This window comes from Rattus norvegicus, chromosome 2 (assembly GCF_021556685.1).
Source record: "Rattus norvegicus strain SHRSP/BbbUtx chromosome 2, alternate assembly SHRSP_T2T, whole genome shotgun sequence".
NCBI lineage: Eukaryota > Metazoa > Chordata > Mammalia > Rodentia > Muridae > Rattus > Rattus norvegicus.
Window position 1 is genome coordinate 188,122,480 of NC_141535.1, and position 17,906 is coordinate 188,140,385.

The 17,906-nt window shown below is 43.8% G+C and overlaps 1 long non-coding RNA gene and 1 pseudogene across 2 annotated transcripts; one reads left to right on the forward strand and one right to left on the reverse strand.

The window, feature by feature from the left end:
* Positions 1-3,299: 3,299 nt before the first annotated feature.
* Positions 3,300-16,748, reverse strand: Hsd3b5-ps1 (hydroxy-delta-5-steroid dehydrogenase, 3 beta- and steroid delta-isomerase 5, pseudogene 1; annotated as a pseudogene). Its single transcript, XR_015676642.1, has 4 exons — positions 16,634-16,748; positions 14,407-14,600; positions 6,948-7,112; positions 3,300-4,210 (listed from the first exon to the last, which is right to left on the reverse strand). The product of XR_015676642.1 is annotated as a hydroxy-delta-5-steroid dehydrogenase, 3 beta- and steroid delta-isomerase 5, pseudogene 1, transcript variant X2 (transcript).
* LOC134485937 (uncharacterized) lies at positions 6,304-9,546 on the forward strand. The gene is made up of 5 exons (XR_015676645.1): positions 6,304-6,603; positions 6,795-6,841; positions 6,955-7,129; positions 8,959-9,036; positions 9,459-9,546. It is a non-coding gene; the product is annotated as an uncharacterized LOC134485937 (long non-coding RNA).
* Positions 16,749-17,906: the final 1,158 nt, after the last annotated feature.

The following is a 17,906-nucleotide window of genomic DNA, read 5'->3' on the forward strand; positions in this document are numbered from 1 at the left end:
ATGGTACCTAGCATGTTTCCAGGTTTCCCCCCAACAAAACTGGAGCCTAGCTCCAGTCTTAGACTAATCCCCAACAAGACCAGTGTTTCCAGGTTATTCCTCCAACAAACCTGCACCCCCAGGTTGTAAGCTCACCCCTGCCTAACAACCACCAATGCAGAGGAAAGCAGAAGTTAAGCCAATTATGTTAAAGGCCACAATACCTTTCCAATTAGGTGCTTGCACACGTACTCCCTGCTTGCTGCTTAGTATAAAGCCTTGCCCCATAGACACTTGCTCCCCTCCAAAAAAACAAAAAACAAGAACAAAAACAAAACAAAACAAAAACAAAAAACCCCAAAAACTGTCCTGTGTGATGGTGCATTGGAAGGGCTCAAGCTAGCTGGAATAAAATAAAGACCCTGCTGTGATCTGCATCAGATCGGCTCTTGTCTGTTTTGTGGGGAATGGCTAACATTTCCCTGGCACAACAAACTGAAATACAAACCTTTCCTAAAGTTGTTTTTAAAAGTGGCAGCAGAAAAAAAGAGAGGGTTGGGGAAGGGGCTGTCAGACACAGACAGTCTCTGCATTGAATTTACAAATTCTTTAAGAGATGGGGAGAGGCCTCAGCAGATAATGCTCCTCCCCCAAAGCCTGATAATCTGAGTTCAATCCTTGGGACCAGCTCCAATATTCTCTCCTTTGACCTCTCAACCCACTTGCCTTGGCTCACATACAGGCACAGATAAGTGCACAGACGAACTAAATAAAGAATTACGTGTTATAATAATAATGTTCATACACTTATACACAAGTATTTACAAAAGATATTTTAGATTAGTCAGGACAAGAACTGCAACTTATACTGTGTGAGAAGGGAAGCCTAGACTGATGCAAAAAATGGAGTGGTTGCAGGTTCTCAGTAATGCCCTTGTCAGAAATCCATGGTGGATGGCACTCTGCTGAATGCTTTGTCTTAGCTTATTTGACGGGAGAATCATTTTAGTGTCTGAAGCAGGAGTAGATGCTGGGGTAGTGTTGTGGGTCAGTAAGGCACAGGGCTTAATGGAGATTCACACACAGAGTAATCAGTGAGTCAGATATCTTCTTTTGCATGTTTGAGGAGGGCCCAACAAAACGGGTGTGTGGCATAACTCAAGATATGGGGTGGCCAAGCCATCATGTCCATGTCCTGGAGGAGGTGTTGGAGTTCTTTCCACTGAAGAAATGAGATATTAGCCTGGAGAAAGTGGCACAAGCCTTTAATACCAGCACAATGAGATGCAGAACCAGGAAGATCTCTGTTAGTTTAAGGCCAGCCTCATCTGCGGAGTGAGTTTCAGGACAGCCATGGCTATACAGCAAAACCTTGTGTCAAAGCAAAACAAAACAAAACAAAGCAAGCAAGCAAGCAAACAAACAAACAAACAAGACAGAAATGGGATATGCTTGTCTGATAAGATTCTGTGTGAGAGGTGCGTGCCTTCAGGTCAGACACCTGACATTGCTGCTAATACCCTGGTCCCCTCATTACCAGAGTGGGTTGGGGAGAAGATCTGTCTTATCTTCAACAGAACTTTTGTTGTATCCACATTATTCATTCCTTTATTGGGTGAATCTTCTCAGATCCAGATGAAAAGTAACATAGCAGAATGATGAGAAAAATTATATGAACTTAGAATGCCAAGGTAGGCTCAGAAAAACCATGCACATTTACAACATGAGGGTAGGTCATTCCTTCCCAGGAGTACTAAGTGCAGACCAAGCTTTGTCCAAGGCTCACATGATACAACCCCAGAAGCCACTGATTTCTGTTTGTCACATCTATTCTCAGGGAATTTCTAACATATCTGTGGAATGTAAGTTTCAAAGACCCAAAGTCAGTTTCTCTGAGAGAGAGAGAGAGAGAGGGAGAGGGAAAGGGAGAGGGAGAGAGAGAGAGAGAGAGAGAAAGAGAGAGAGAGAGAGAGAGAGAGAGAGAGAGAGGAAGAAGGAGGAGGAAGAAGAGGAGGAGGAGGAGGGATGAAAGGGGGAAGGGGAAGAGGAGGAGAGGGGGAGGAGGGGGGAGGAGGAGAAGGGGGGGGTGGGAGAGAGGAAGGGAGGGACTCCAGGTGGAGAATGTTAATTCCCCAGTAGAAGAGAGTGTCCAAAAGGAATCAGGTGGCAATGCAGTTTCAGGTGTGGAGAGAAGATGCTTCCAGATGGTAGCATTTCTACATGCACATATTTCTTGCCCAAAAAGCTATCCTAAGCCAAGGGTTCTGAGAGGCAAGCACTCTTGGAGAAAGTGAATGAGAAGAATGTTAAGGACAGTTTCCTGAGAACTTTCCAGCCTCAGAACCCAACAGCACAGCTTCCTTTTAAATAAGGCCAGGCTGGAAACCAGTGCCTGGTCTCTTCACCAATATCCCTTTATAGACAGTGGATACAACCATGCTCTGAAAGGGTAGGATCTCCCTACCCCAGCAACTACTGGGAGCTCCCCTGCATCTACCCAAAGTCTTCCTTTACTGATGAGGCTTGCCAAATCCTGTTTATAGAGTGTGGGATCTGAGGGCTTGTTATCTATGCTTTACAAAGAGAAAACTAAGAAGCAGTAGCTTGTAAAGTGGAGTAGGTCTATTTATATTTCTACCTAAACTAGGGAGAGGAACATTCTTGGCCCCTCTCCACCTTTCTCATACCAGTGCTACAATTTTATGGAAAATCTGTAACATCAGACCTATGAAGATTTAGCTGTGAGAAAATGTGTAACTCTGAGAATGTTCTTTTAGATGGCAACCCCTCCTGGACGGAGCAGGGAGTGGCTCTCTGGAAGAAACTAACTCTCTAGCACTGTTTCTGTCATGGTCCCTAACACAAAACAGAATAAAACATTCCAGTCATCCAGTGCACACCCAGAGGACAATAGATTGGAATTAGTCTCACATCTGGATATGTTCCTGATTTTCCCTCAGCACACCTCAGATTCATGATCTCTTTTTGATCCCAGCATGGCCATGTCTGGACACAGAAAGGACATAGAATGGTTTATTTACAGAAAAACACAATCCATGGATGAATAATTGACACATATTTATTGTTCCTTCCATTGGGCTTCATAAAGCAAGCAGACTTTTCTGAAGGGGGATGAAAGATATGCTTTGGATGAGGAGACGAAATAATGGAGAGCTCTGAGGTACAAGAGATGCTCAGGAGCTTGGACCGAGGAACTGGGTATCAGCTGCCTGTGTATCTCTGGGCAGCGGCTTCAGAAAGAAGGCTTGTGGCTGGGTCAGTGACTGGCAAGGCTTTTGGTGACTTGATTAAGACTCTAAGATCCTCTGTATCAAAGGGAGACAGCAGGACCTGGCTTATGCCTCTGTCCTAGCTGGAGGACCGAGTAACACCCAGGGCCATGTCCCTGCCCTCTTCCCATCATTGAGACTTTGTGTCCAGTGTCTCCCTGTGTTGCTCCACTAGTGTCCCGATCCACTCTGAGGTTTTTTGCTTGGCTTCCTCCCAGCTGTCAAGTGGCTCATAGCCCAGATCTCTCTGAGCTTTTTTGTAGGAAACGGTAAACACACTATTTAAGATCGTGACCATGAAGCGGTTAAAGGATGGCCTATAGTTGTAAAATGGACGCAGCAGGAAGCTCACAGTTTCCAGCAGGAAGGAAGCCAGTAGAGCAGGGGCAGAGGAAGGCTCCAACTGGAATCAAGGCAGAAGCCCCATTCTTTGCTCAGGGTATAATTTAAATCATCATAGCTTTGGTGAGGGGTGTCATCTGAGATGTAGTAGAACTGTCCTTGGATGCTTTGTGACTTCTTGGGGTCTCGAAGGCCCCTGGCAGCCAGAATGTGTGCCCAGGCTGCATTACCCACATACACTGGGTTGGCTATGGAGAATGTGGCATGTCTCTTAAGTATGCTGTTGTTCTTGAGTGCTGTATTTACCATGGTTGAAATGATTTGGCTTTCTTCCCCATAGATGAATGGGAGTCTTAAGGCACACGTATGCAAAGTGCCACCATTTTTCAGGATGCTCCCATTGGCTGCCAGCACTACCTTCTCGGCCATCCTTATGCTGTATGGGTATGGATCAGGCCATGTGCTTTCACGATGCTCTTCCTCACGGTCGTTCAGGATGGTCTCCTTGTAGGAGTTTGGTCCAGCCACACCTGTTGAGCTGCTGTAGACGAAGGCTGGCACTCTGGCTTCCACACAAGCGTCCAACAGGAGCTGAGTACCTGCTCATAGGAAGCTCACTATCAGTGCTAGGAAATAGGACAAAGGGCCCACTGTGGCCATGGGGTCGGAATCATTTCCACCCCAACTCCAGTGGAGGAACGACTGCAGACCTAATGTCTCCTCACCTGATCTTGACTCAACGTACCATTCTATAGCCACAGAATAACCCCAAAATTAATAGAGGTGACATTTAAATCTGCAAATGAAGGATTTCTAGGTTTTTAATTCATAAATCTCTCTCTCTCTTTCTCTTTCTCTGTACGTGTATATGTTGGTGTGTACTTTATTTTCAGTGCTAGGGATCAAACAAATCTAAGCTCTCTACATGGTACAGAAGGCCCTCCTCTGTCTGAGCTTTGGATTTTTCTTTTTGCTAATTTTGTTCTGATAAACACCTTGATCAATGCAACTTGGGTATGGAAGGGTTTATATGTCTTACACATCTAGGTCACAGATTATCACTGAGGAAAGTTACTTCAGGAACAAAGGCAGAAACCATGTACCAATGCTTCTCCCTCAGTTGCCCCCTACCCGCTCGCCATGGCTGCTTAGTTCTCTTACTTGTATAACCCAGGACTTCCTGCTCAGTGTTGACACTGCCCACATTGGGTGGGCCATCCCATGTCAATCACAACACACAGGCCAATCTAATGGCAGCAATTCCTTAGTTGAAGTTCCTTCTTTCCAGGTGACTACCGTGTGTCAAGCTGACAAAAACTATCCAGCATTTTTTCACATTGGAAAGCACTTCCCTAGATTTTTGTTCTGGAAAAAGTATACCTTTAAGTATTTTAAAAACTGACATCAATAAATTAGTTTCAGGATGTTGCTCAGTGATTTGAGCCTTTTGCCTTGATTCCCAGAAACAACAATAACAAAAGGTTTAAAAATTCTCCCCCACCAAGTAAAAGTAAAGCAACACCAATCTTCAGACACTTAATTTCATTAAAGGTGGGTGCTCTTTTAATCCAAAAATGCCATGTATTATATTGTCAGAGGTAGTTCAGAATCTGCAGCCTGCCCACTTAGGTTTATAGCCCATAGTGTATGGGCAATATGTATTTTTGTTGTACTGTCTTAGTATATAGTTCAGACTGGGCTGGAAGGTATGACTGTCCTAGTTCAGTCCTGAATGCTAGGATTACAGATACGCACCACTTCATCTGGGCACCATTCTATACTCATAATTAGACATTAAAAGCTGGTGTGTGTTTTCTCATGTAGTAAGAATCAATATAGAAATGAAAAACTGGTTATTCATAGCACTGGACTAGAGTGTGACTAAGAAAGTTGTAGCAACTAACCTAAAAAGGATCCTTTAGAGTTGGTTTTGGCCATCCCCAAATAATTAATTGATTTAGAAATGGAGCCCAGTTAGATATTTGAAGGTCATGTCAAGGATACATGGCAGGCAGGACCTTGGAATACAGTGGTGTCAGGAGTCAGGGTGCTGATTTTATATGGCAAAGTCCTTTATTTAAAGTAGATTAGAAATCTACTTTCAAAGCCACTACGTGTGGATTGCTGTTTGTATTTTCTGCTCCCTCAAGAGAGGTGCGCTGATGAGGAGTGGATCATGTCCTCAGGTGATGTCTGGTGAAATCTTAATTGGTCAGATAAAACTAGAGCCTGTGATTGGACAGTGGAAGGGAAAGGCAGTGCTGGAAGTTTTAGAGAAGAGAGAGAAGGAGAAGAAGATAAGAGACCGAGGAAGGAGGAGAAGAAGATGGAGAAGAGGTTGGCCTGCAGGAACCAGGCTAGGGATTTCTTGATAGAGTAGTGAAGTCATATATTTGTCCAATCTAAGCGTGCATCTTATGATTGTATTATTGAGTTGTGTGATCTTTGCATGGGCATTTTGGGGTTGGAAATTTACCACTATAAATTTAGCAGGTATAATAAAAGTCTCCAGTGTTTTCATTTCACAGGGCTCAGGGGAGTTGAGTGAGTGGTTGCGGACATTCTGTAGGCCAGCCACAGCGGGTGGCTTAAGAAATTCCAGCAGCAGCTCCAGATTAAACTGGTTTGGTTAGCTTAAGCAAGCTAGCCCTGGGAACAGGGCAAAAGGCCGCTTAGAGCTAGCCATGGTGGGAGGAGTGTGTGAGGGGGAGGGTAGGCAAACCCTCCTGATGCTGGTGATAGCGGGATTTAGCATGGCTTTTTTTTTTTTTTAATAACTAGATGCTACCACTAAGTATTTAGGAATGTGGATCTAAGGAGGAGAATAGCTGAGCTCTGCCTAGGACCAATCTTCAAGACTAGAGTGATGCTGATCTGAAAAGAATGATTTTGTGAAAATTGGAAAACCATTGCTCTTAAGAGAACAAGTACTGGGCCTTTCTTCCTGGCAGGCTGTTCTGGAGCAGCTTTGAAAGTGCTCTAAAGAAGAAATGTCAGTGTCTGGTTTATAGTGGCAGTGGGTGGGTGGAAATCAAGCATGTGGAGACGGAGTCCTGTCACCTTGTTGTGGAGAGGCAGGAGGATGCCCCAGGCAATGGGAGTACATTGGCTGTGGCTTTATAAAATTTCTCTCCTACTGTTTCTTCCTCTCTCAGTATGGTTTTTTTTCTTCTAAACACCAAGGACAAGAGTCCTGATTTCTGCCTCCTGACCTACCCAGAGCACAGCAGGTATCCTACTCTTCCTCCAGATGTTCCAAAGCAGGGACTTCCCTCCCCAATTTGTCTTATGGTTTTTATTTTCCAACCTGCTCCATTTCCTCTTCGGATGTTGTACCTTTCAGATCGACATCTATGATGGTCTGTCTGGAAGCGGTACCGAAGAGATCAAGGGCAGCAGCGGTGTGGATGACGACGGAGATGCCCTGGCACGCTCTCCTCAGGAACTGGGCATCCACAATGTCTCCCTTCAGTACCATCACCTTGGCTTTTGTCTGCAGCTCTGTGGACACAAAGCAGGTCGGTGGGAAGCTTTCGGCATGGGATGGAAATTTCCTGACACGGGTGTCAGTCACCTAGACCCTCAAAGGCAGTCATGTGGAGGATGCCTTTCTACTGAAGGAAGCATAAACACTCAAAAAACCAGAATGTAGCATTTGTAGGGAAAGAAGCATCTATTTCCATCCCAGCCCTTTGTAGAAAATGCATCTGAGCAGTAAGATGCCATTCGTGCTTTGCACACGAACAGAGAATTATGGGAAATTCCTACATTCATTAAAGCAGCTGGAGGGGTGGTGGTTAATGAGATTGTGTCCCCCAGAGTTCCAGTGAGGAGGACCCAGAACAGGGAGACACAAAGATGGGAATTTCAAAGGCTAATATGTTTTGAAACTTTCTGAAGAACTAGCTGGATAGATGAAAGGAAAAGGGGGCCCCTGTGAGAGAACTCAGAATGGGCTCCAGTGGTTGGTTTTACGTGAGTAATCCTTGTCAGATTGATAATGTAAATGAGAGGCAACCTCACCCAGACCACATATCCAAGGGCAATGGATGCATCGGTATCTTTGGGTTCCCCTGAAATCTATTGAATGATACTGCTAATCACAATGTCACCCAAATTAGCTCACAAAGTTAACATGTATCCACGCAGCCTGTACACTCCCCACACTGGCTGGAGCTTCGGATTTTGCACATGATTTTCTTAATTTTCTCTTTCCTTTCCCAGCTACCTCATGCTATCTGGGATTCTGATGTCCCTAGTATAGGTTGGGGAAGCACAGAAAGCTCCAGAACATGCCTCAGGACATACAGCTGCCTACTGGAGACTCCATTGTTACTCTGCTTCCTTCCAATCCTGCTCACTTCTCTATGAACTCAGTCCGAGGCTGGCTGGGATCAACTCTTGCGAGACAGTTAGCTCAGCTGAACTTACAGTGCAGCTAAAGAATAGCTTGACAGAGGCTGAAGTAGAAATCTAGAGCAGGAGAAATCCCTCTTGGGACAGATGAAAACCTCTGTTGGATCTATCTACTCTAGGCCCCTTTCCCCTGTCAGGCAACCCCAAGAAGGCCTTGAAGTAGAGAAGGGTGGGTGTTTTAGTTAGGGTTTCTATTGCAATCAAATGACAGTATGACCAGGGGAACTCTCATAAGGGAAACATTTAATTGGAGCTGGCTTAGTTTCAGAGGGTGTGTCCATTACCATCATGGTATCATGCAGAGCCCAGGCCTGGCTACTTTGCATCAACTCTTCTGATGCTATGACCAGGAAAATCCTCACAAAAGAAAACATTTAATCGGAGCTGGCTTAGTTTCAGAGGGTTTATCCGTTATCATCATAGTGGCGTGCGGGCAGACATGGCACTGGCAGAGCCTTGAGTTCTACACCTTAATCCTCAGGCAGCAGATGGAGACTGCCTTCCGCACCGGGCACAGCTTGAGCATAGATGAACTCCAATCGTGCCCTACAGTGATATACTTCCCCTAGCAAGGCCATACCTCCAAAGTCAAGTTTTCAAACACATGAATCCATGGGGACTCTTTCTATTCAAACCACCACCATGGGGAAAAGGCTCCTGGGAAGGGAGCAGGTGCTAGGATAAGAGTCTCCTTCTGTCTGCTCTTTCCTCTGCTTTCCTGTGAGCTGACTTATACAGACTGGGGCGAAGGAGTAGCTGTGCCATGACACGTGGTACCCAGGTGGAGTATAGCGGACTAACTTCACACTTCCGTTCTTTGGTGGTCCTGGGATACCCGGCCATCTTAAGTGCTTTCTGGTAGAGCCACAGCTCTCACCTTGTTCACGACACCGTGGACTTGACAGTTGTTCTTCCCTGCCTTGTCATGGAGGTGATGTCATGCTGTGGTCTGAAGGAGAAGGAGATCCAGAGAGAAGCTCACACTCAGCAGCCTTTCAAAGGACAAAAGGTACTGCCAGACCTCCTTTGTTGCTATGAGATTTTGGGGAAGTCACTCTATTGTTGTTTCCCAGTCTGTTGAACCAGAAGACAAAGTTATCTTTGTTTAAGGACTCCATGTTGGGGAAGGATAAGGAGTTTACACTGTTAAGAAGTCTCTGACATGGAAAGGGGTTAAGAAGGATTCTTTACTCTTACTGGGAGGAGGGAGTGCCTACTGAGAAAAACGCTTCCATAAAATCCAGCAGTTGGCAAGCCTTTCGAGACTTTTCATCACTAGTGACCTATGTGGGAGGTCACTTTCTATTGTGGCTGGTGCCATGCCTGGACACTTACATCTGTGTTCTATGAGAAAGCAGACTGAGCATGGCGAGGGGAGCAAGCCGGTGAGCACTGTCCCTCCATGGTCTCCGTATCACCTTCTTCTTCCAGGTTCCTGCTCTGTTTGAGTTCCTGTCCTGGTTTCCATCCTTGTTGAAGAGTGATGAAGAAGCTCAAACCAAATAAACCCTTTCCTCCCCTCATTGTTTTGGTCATGGTGTTTCATCGCAGACATAGAAAGTACCCCTAGCTAAGATACATTCTTTGTGTCAACTATTTCTTTTTGTCTGCTTGCTTTGAGACAGGGTGCCTAGGTTATTTCTGAGGATGCTAAAATACAAACCATTAGACAGAAATTTAAGGTTTCTATATTTTGGCATTTTGATGGATGAAACAAAGTGAAGCAACCAAGTATGTGAAGAAACTGTGACTTACATAGTAGAGATTTATAAGGGAATATATAAAATAAGAAAATGTGTTGAGAAAAAGGGAGAAATCATGTTTGTTTGTTTCCCCTAAAGATGATTGTGTGCCCAAGTTAGGAGAGGGAGGGAGGGAGGGAGAAAGAGATAGAGATAGAGGTAGAGAGAGAGAGAGAGAGAGATAGAGAGAGAGAGAGAGAGAGAGAGAGAGAGAGAGAGAGAGAGAGAGAGAGAAGACCCAGAATGATAGAAACATTTGGACGACCTGTCCAAATGGTTTGAGAAAGCTGCAAAAATAGTTTCAGGAAGGCACGGGACGTCTTGTAGGAGGCACAGATGTCCTTGTGCTCACACACAAGCACTAGGGAAACCTGGAATGTGGGCACAGGGAAGGGATGCATAACCAGTTATCTGCCCAGAAGGCTGGGAGTGGCTATGCACTTTAGCCTGTTGAATTTTGTAAAATCTTTATGGCCTGAGACTACATTGGACCCTCCCCCAGACTCTTATCATAAGACTGTTTATCATGATTGATCTGTAGAACCCAGCTTTATGGAAGGCATCACGCGGACTTTACAAAGGTTTCGATGTGGCCATGTCTGATATATATTAGTTTACTTTGTTTCTCAAGGAAGTTTTTGTAAACTTTATTGTGCACACACAATTACTACCAGGAATGTTTCACCAAATTTTGCTGTGCTTAAATACATCAAAATTAAACCCTTGGGTCAGACTGCAGAAACTTGAACCAACACTAGTTCTCTTGAGCTGGATGTCTTCTTGTTGCATGTGGATTGTTACAGTTTTGGTGTGGGTAGTAAAGGAAACCACTTCAACCTATAGAACAGATGCATATCATCAACCAGTGTTCACTTGTAGACACTGAACAGATATTATGGAACATTGGCTGCTCATTCAGTCCTTTGATTCTCCATGTTCAAACTGGGAGTTTTCCCAGTAATAAAAAGGCTTTGGGTTCAATCCCCAGTAGTGGGGAGGGGGAGTGTGTGCAACATATCAAGGTTTCTTTCTTTTTTAAAAAAATAATTTAATTTTTTTTTATATAAGTGCACTATAGCTGTCTTCAGACACACCAGAAGAGGACATCAGATCCCATTACAGATGGTTGTGAGCCACCACGTGGTTGCTGGGATTTGAACTCAGGACCTCTGGAAGAGCACTCAGTGCTCTTTTTTAAAAAAGATATATTTATTTATTTTATGTATGTGAGTACACTGTAGCCTCAGACACACCAGAAGAGGCATCAGATCTCATTACAGATGGTTGTGAGCCACCATGTGGTTGCTGGGGATTGAACTCAGGACCTCTGGAAGAGCAGTCAGTGCTCTTAACCGCTGAGCCATCTCTCTCTTAACCACTGAGCTATCTCTCCAGCCCCAAAGATTTATTTATTCATTTATTTTTATTGGATATTTTTATTAATGTTTCAAATGTTATTCCCTTTCCTGGTTTTCTGCCCATAAGCCCATAAGGCAAGACCAATGGCTTTTCTTCCCACTGGTGCCCAACAAAGCCATCCTCTGCTATATAGGCAGCTGGAGCCATGGGTTTGTCCATGTGTACTCTTTGGGTAGTGGTTTAGTCCCCGGGAGCTCTGGTTGGTTGGTATTGTTGTTCTTATGGGGTTGCAAACCCCTTCAGTTCCTTCAGTCCTTTCTCTAATTCCTGCAACGGGAACCTTGTTCTCAGATCAATGGTTTGCTGTTAGCATTTGCCTCTGTATTTGTCATGCTCTGGCTGATCCATCTGGAGATGGCTATATTAGGCTCCTATCAGCATGCACTTCTTGGCTTCATCAATATTTTCTAGTTTTGGTGGGCTGGATCCCCAGGTGGGGCAGGCTCTGAATGGCCGGTCCTTCAGTCTCTGCTCTAAACTTTTTCTCCATATCATCTTCCTATGAATATTTTTGTTCCTCCTTTTAAGGACTGAAGCATCTGCACTCTGGTCGTCGTCTTTCTTGAGCTTCTTGTGGCCTGTGGATTGTATCTTGGGTAATTTGAGCTTTTGGGCTAATATACACTTATCAATGAGTGCATACCATATGTGATTTTTTTTTTTTGTGATTGGGTTACCTCACTCAGGATGATATTTTCTAGTTCTATCCATTTGCCTATGAATTTCATGAAGTCATTGTTTATGATAGCTGAGTAGTACTCTACATTGTACTACCTGAGGACATAGCTATACTGCTCCTGGGCATAGACCCAAATGATGCTCCACTATGTTCATCGCAGCCTTATTTATATTAGCCAGAAGCTGGAAAGAACCCAGATGCCCTTCAACAGAGGAATGGATACAGAAAATGTGGTGCATATCAAGGTTTCTTACATCTGATCTTAGTGGAGGACTGTGTCACCTTCCTGTCACAAGAAGTTCAGGAGTACAGGAGTTCAATCTAGATTCAGACGTCTTTTGTGCTTTGTGCTTTTATTTTGTTGCATGTGTTGTTTTGTACTATTTACCAAATACGTTAAACTTTTCTATATTTTCCAAACTGAAAATTAAATTCTTTTGAGTTTTTAAAAAATGATTTATTCATTTATTTGTATGTGTATTTATGTATTCCCTGCGTGTATGTCTGTGTGAGGGTGTCAGGTACCTTGGAAGTGAGTTACGGACACTTATTACCTGCCATGTGTGTGTCAAGAAATGAACTCAGGTCTTGTGGTAGAACATTCAGTGCTCTTAACTGCAGATCTACCTCTGTAGCCCCCAAATCATTTTGATTTACTACTGATTCTGGAATTTCAGAAGGTCCTGCAAGTCCAAAGGATGTGTATATAAGACCTATTTTTTCAAATATTTATTTGTATATGTCCTAAGGGATGATAAAATCCTTAGAAATATATGCATCAGTATAGGTTATCGGTTGTAAACCTAGTATTTGTATATGCCTCAAAAATAACTAAATTGATATTTTTCTAATTCCCTTAGGGTAAAATAGAATTGTATCAAAAAATATGGTTTTTAGCTCAAGACTACCAAAAAAATGAAATTTGATTCATACCCCTAGGTATTTATTTATTTATTTATTTATTTATTTATTTATTTATCTATCTATTTTTCAATTTATTTTGGTGTGTGTGTGTGTGTGTGTGTGTGTGTGTTCTTTTTTAAAAAATTGAAACCATTGCTTCTCAAAACTCCTCAGTTTTAACAATAATGTTGGCCCAGTATCTTGAGATGCTAATCATTCCTACAAATAGATGAAATTATGCTTGACAATGAAATCCAGAGAAATGTGGACAGAGAACCACTCTTTCTAAACCTCAAGTGTATCTTATAGAGTTTGGACACTGACTTATGGTTTGAATGAGAATGACTGAGTAGGTTCATATTTCTGAATACTTGGTCCCAAGTTGCTGGAAAGGATAGGAAGTATGGCTTTTTGGAGTATGTGTGACATAAGAGGTAGCCTATGAAGCGTCTAAAGACTCAACTCATTCCCAGATAGTTCTCTGCCTTGTGGTTATGGGTATAGATATGAAATCTTGTCTACTGCCACAGTGCCATGCCCATCTGCCTGCTGCCATGCTCCCTGTCACGATGGTTATAGGCTCTAACCTTCTGAAACTGAAAGTCCTCAATCTCTTCCTTCAACAGAAAAGTAACTAAGAAACGCCTCCATTACCTTCCTTCTTTATAGAACCTATTCAGATCACCTCCAGGATTAGGTTCATCTTGGGAAGGAGGGACAGTCAAAATCAAACTAGAAGATGTCTGATAGGTGATTTTATCCAGACTCAACCTGACAAAGCCAAGGGATGTGTGGGTGGGATCCAAGCCTTGGGTGTAAATGAAGTCTGGAGAGTATGGAGGAAGAGGTGGCTTCATAATGGTCTCCCACTGGGAGCTGAGGTCTTTCCACAGCTACCTCCACAGAAGGCTGTGAGAATGGAGTAGCTGGGAACCTGCACCATCAACTCAGTGCTTGCCTTTGATCTGGGGGTGAAGATAGACAACAGGAAAACAATAAAATACCTTCCAGCAAAGCACTCAGTCACTTTCTTTGTAAGTAAATGGCAGAGAGGAGGAACGATGGGAAAGACATTGGAGGATTCCTAATGACACGTATGAAGTCCTACTGGCCCTCACTGTGTGCTCTCTAATCTCCCTCTCCCCGTCTTCACTCCCCTTCCCTACAGCCTTCATAAATGTACCTTAAGATTATAAGCACTTCCTGCTATGAGTCACAGGCTCTCTCTAGTCTTAAATAAAAACAAAACACGAAGCAGATTAGGAACATCCAACAGAGACAGGGACGCACTGCCGAGGTCTCTAGGTTAATAATCTCTTGTTAGTATTGCACAATATTTCAAATATTGACAAGTCCAGTCCATTTAGGACATAAAACAGCTTCCAGGAAAGGAGTAAACTGATCTGCAGTGTTTGAATAGGAGAGAGACCTGAAAGCCCAGGGCCTGCCCATGAGCATGTTCTCTAGTTTTGCCTCAGACCAGAGTCCACTTTTCCATTTATGGAGTACCTTTTGTGCTGTGCCAACTGTGACTATTCCTTGTGAGGGTGTTTAAGTACCTACCTGTTTTTTATTTGGTTGACAAGCAAGCCCTCCCCACACCGAGTCTGCGTTCACCAGGCTCTATGTCACTTACTGGACACTTCCTCTTTGTGTTTTGGACTGAAGGTCCTATACAGGACTCTGACCTCCTGCAACTCTTTCTCTTGCACCAACATTTGGACAATTCTCTGGCCCAGAAACCCTCCTGCTCCTGTCACCAGGCAGCTCCACCCAGGCATGGTCAACACAGGAAGCAGATAGTTGAGAGAACAGTGAGGTAAGGTGGTCCTGTGGAGTGGTTCAATGTGTTCAGAGTCATGGAATTCCTGCTATGTTTACATAGTAGAAAAAGTGTCCTGAAGCTAATTCTCACACATTTCTCTCATAAGACATTGCTTCTCTGATCCCATTCTTGTGGGATGTTCTCTAAGAAGCAAAAACAAAACAAAAGAAAACAAAACAAAGCAAACAAACAAAACAAACAAACAAACAAAAAACCCAAAACCAATACAAAAAACCCATCTACATTGGACACCAGATGTGTAATCTCTATCTTAGATCAGCTCTGACACTGAGCACTGCATCAGACTGTGCCAAGGTTGTCCCTCTCACCTTAGATGCTAGTTAACAAACTGCACTGTCTTACCTGTGCTCACCTCTCACACACGTGAGCTCTACAAACCCTCACTACATTGCTTAGTTCCTTCAGTTTCAGAGCCCTGACTTCAGAAACCCAAGTTCACATTTTTCAGCTTCCTATGAAGGTTATAACAAAGGATACAGAGAAAGAGATGCACAGGCTGAGGAAAGAGAACAGAGAACATGGCTTCTATACCATTGTTTGATGTACCAGTCTCTAGGAATGTGTAACTGTTCAGTTACAAACAAGCTTAGGAGCCTGGGCCCTTCTTTGTCGGTTAATAATGAGGACAATGTTTAATAGTTTACTGAAGGCAATTCTCCAATAGAGGTTTCCTCTTTCTATGTGACCCTAGGCTATGTCAAGAGAACAACCAAGGCTAATCAACACCTAGCCAAAGAGTGTTCTTTCAGTGTGTTAGATGCAGTAATTTTGTTATCGTTTTTTTTTTTTTTTTATTAACTTGAGTATTTCTTATATACATTTCGAGTGTTATTCCCTTTCCCGGTTTCCGGGCAAACATCCCCCTCCCCCCTCCCCTTCCTTATGGGTGTTCCCCTCCCAACCCTCCCCCCATTGCCGCCCTCCCCCCATAGACTAGTTCACTGGGGGTTCAGTCTTAGCAGGACCCAGGGCTTCCCCTTCCACTGGTGCTCTTACTAGGATATTCATTGCTACCTATGGGGTCAGAGTCCAGGGTCAGTCCATGTATAGTCTTTAGGTAGTGGCTTAGTCCCTGGAAGCTCTGGTTGCTTGGCATTGTTGTACTTTTGGGGTCTCGAGCCCCTTCAAGCTCTTCCAGTTCTTTCTCTGATTCCTTCAATAGGGGACCTATTCTCAGTTCAGTGGTTTGTTATCGTTTTTAAATCCTTCTCTTAGTGTCAACTTCTTTGTATGCCTTACAGTTAACTGCAGTGCACGTACATGCTCATCGGAAGGAAATATTATTTCATGGGCAGTTTCTTAGGCAAACCTCATATTGCTTGAGTTTCATTAAATGGTATTTTACACATAGATTTTTCTCACAAAAGTCTGAGAATAGCAAGATGTCACATTGAGTTAGAGCCAGTTAAGATAAAGGGACTTCCAAACAAACATGAACAGTGAACTCTTTTTGCAATCAGATACAAGCAGAAGAGAAAATAAAGCAGAGAGTCAACTAAACTTTAAACCTTAACCCTTTTGTCTTAGTTAAGTTGCGACACCATGGACAAAGCAACTCTTATAAAAGACAGCATTTGATTGGGGCTGACTTACAGGTATGGAGACTCAGTACATTATCATCAAGGCAGGATCATGACAGCATCCAGGCAGGCATGGCACAGAAGGAGAAAAACTGACTCCTCTGTACTGGGTGGAGCTTCAGTGCCCACCTCCAAAGAGACACACTTCCTCCAACAAAGCCACATCTCCTGACAATACCATTCCCCATGGGTCAAACACATTCAAACTACTACATTCCACTCCCTTTCCCCCAGAGGCTTGTTTAAACATATGAGCCTATGAGGGCCATACCTAGGCACAGGGTAATGCAAAATACCTTTAGTCAAACTTCAAAAATCACATATTTTATAACAGTCTCTACAAGGTAAAAAATCCAAAGTTCATTCTCTTCTGAGACACATGCAATCTCTAGACTGTAATCCCTTAAGAAATCGAAATTAAAAAGCTGGTCACCTACCTCCAACATCATTCAGGATATACATTACCATTCCAAAATGTCATAGTGAGGAAGTATGGGACCAAAGCACAACCAAAAAACAACTGGACAAACTCGACTCCACATCTCCATATCTGGTATCAAAATGCTCTTCAGATCTCTAACCCCTTTCACCCTTATTGATTGTTGTTAGCAGACCTGACATTCAACAGCAACAAACTTCATTCTCTTGGGCTGGTTCCACTCACACAGATGGTCAGAGTCTTTCCCCAACAAGTATTCCATAGCTCTGACATCTCTAACATCTTGGGGTAACCAAGGCAACTTCAACTTTACAACTTCTTGTTCCAATGTCTAGGAGCCACACATGATCTTCTGGGCTCCTACAAAGGGCTTGGTTCACTTCTTCAGCTCTGCCCTCTGTACCAGTCTAGGCTCTGGTTGACTCCACTCCACTGCTGCTGCTCCTTTTGGCAGTCATCCCATGGTATTGGCATCTCCAATACCCTGGGGTCTTCTGATGCAACTAGGCTTCACCAAAACCTATCATTGGCTCCCTTCATGGTGCTAAGCATCAACTTTTTTGCATGACCCCTTCAGTCCTAGGCTGTCAACTGCTACTAAGGCTGCACCTCCACCACTGGCCTTCTCTGGACCCACACAGTGCCAAGCTTCAGCTCTCTCCATGACCCTTTTATAAATTCAAAATCAGTATCGCCTGGGTGATTATCATATATCACCAAGTCCAGATGTAGCACAAGGTACAGCCTTGTCTATCTCTGGAACACAGCTTCTTTGTGCCCTCAGAAAACACTTCCCAGAAGATGTCATCTCAGTGATGCTAGTCTTTTCTTAATCACCACTAATTTCTTCTCTCCAGCTAACCAGCATCAATCGTCCCAGTAACTCCTTTTACTCTTGACTCTAAAGCTAGAGCTGCATAGCCAACGCTGGTGAGTTCGGCTCCTTACCGGGGCTGGAACATGGCCTCTTTGTTCTCTTATATTATCACCAGCTTTCCATTTTCCAAGTCCTTCAGTGCCTAAGCTTGGCTCTCCTGGAACTTGCTCTGTAGATTGACCTTGAACTCAGAGGTCTGCCTGGCTCTGTCTCCTGAATGCTGGAATTAAAGATATGTACCGGACTGGAGAGATGGCTCAGTGGTTAAAAGCACTGACTGTTCTTCCAGAGGACCTGAGTTCAATTCCCAGCAACCACATGGTGGCTCATAACCATCTGTAATGGGTTCCAATGCTCTCTTCTGGTGTGTCTGAAGACAGCTACGGTGTGCTCA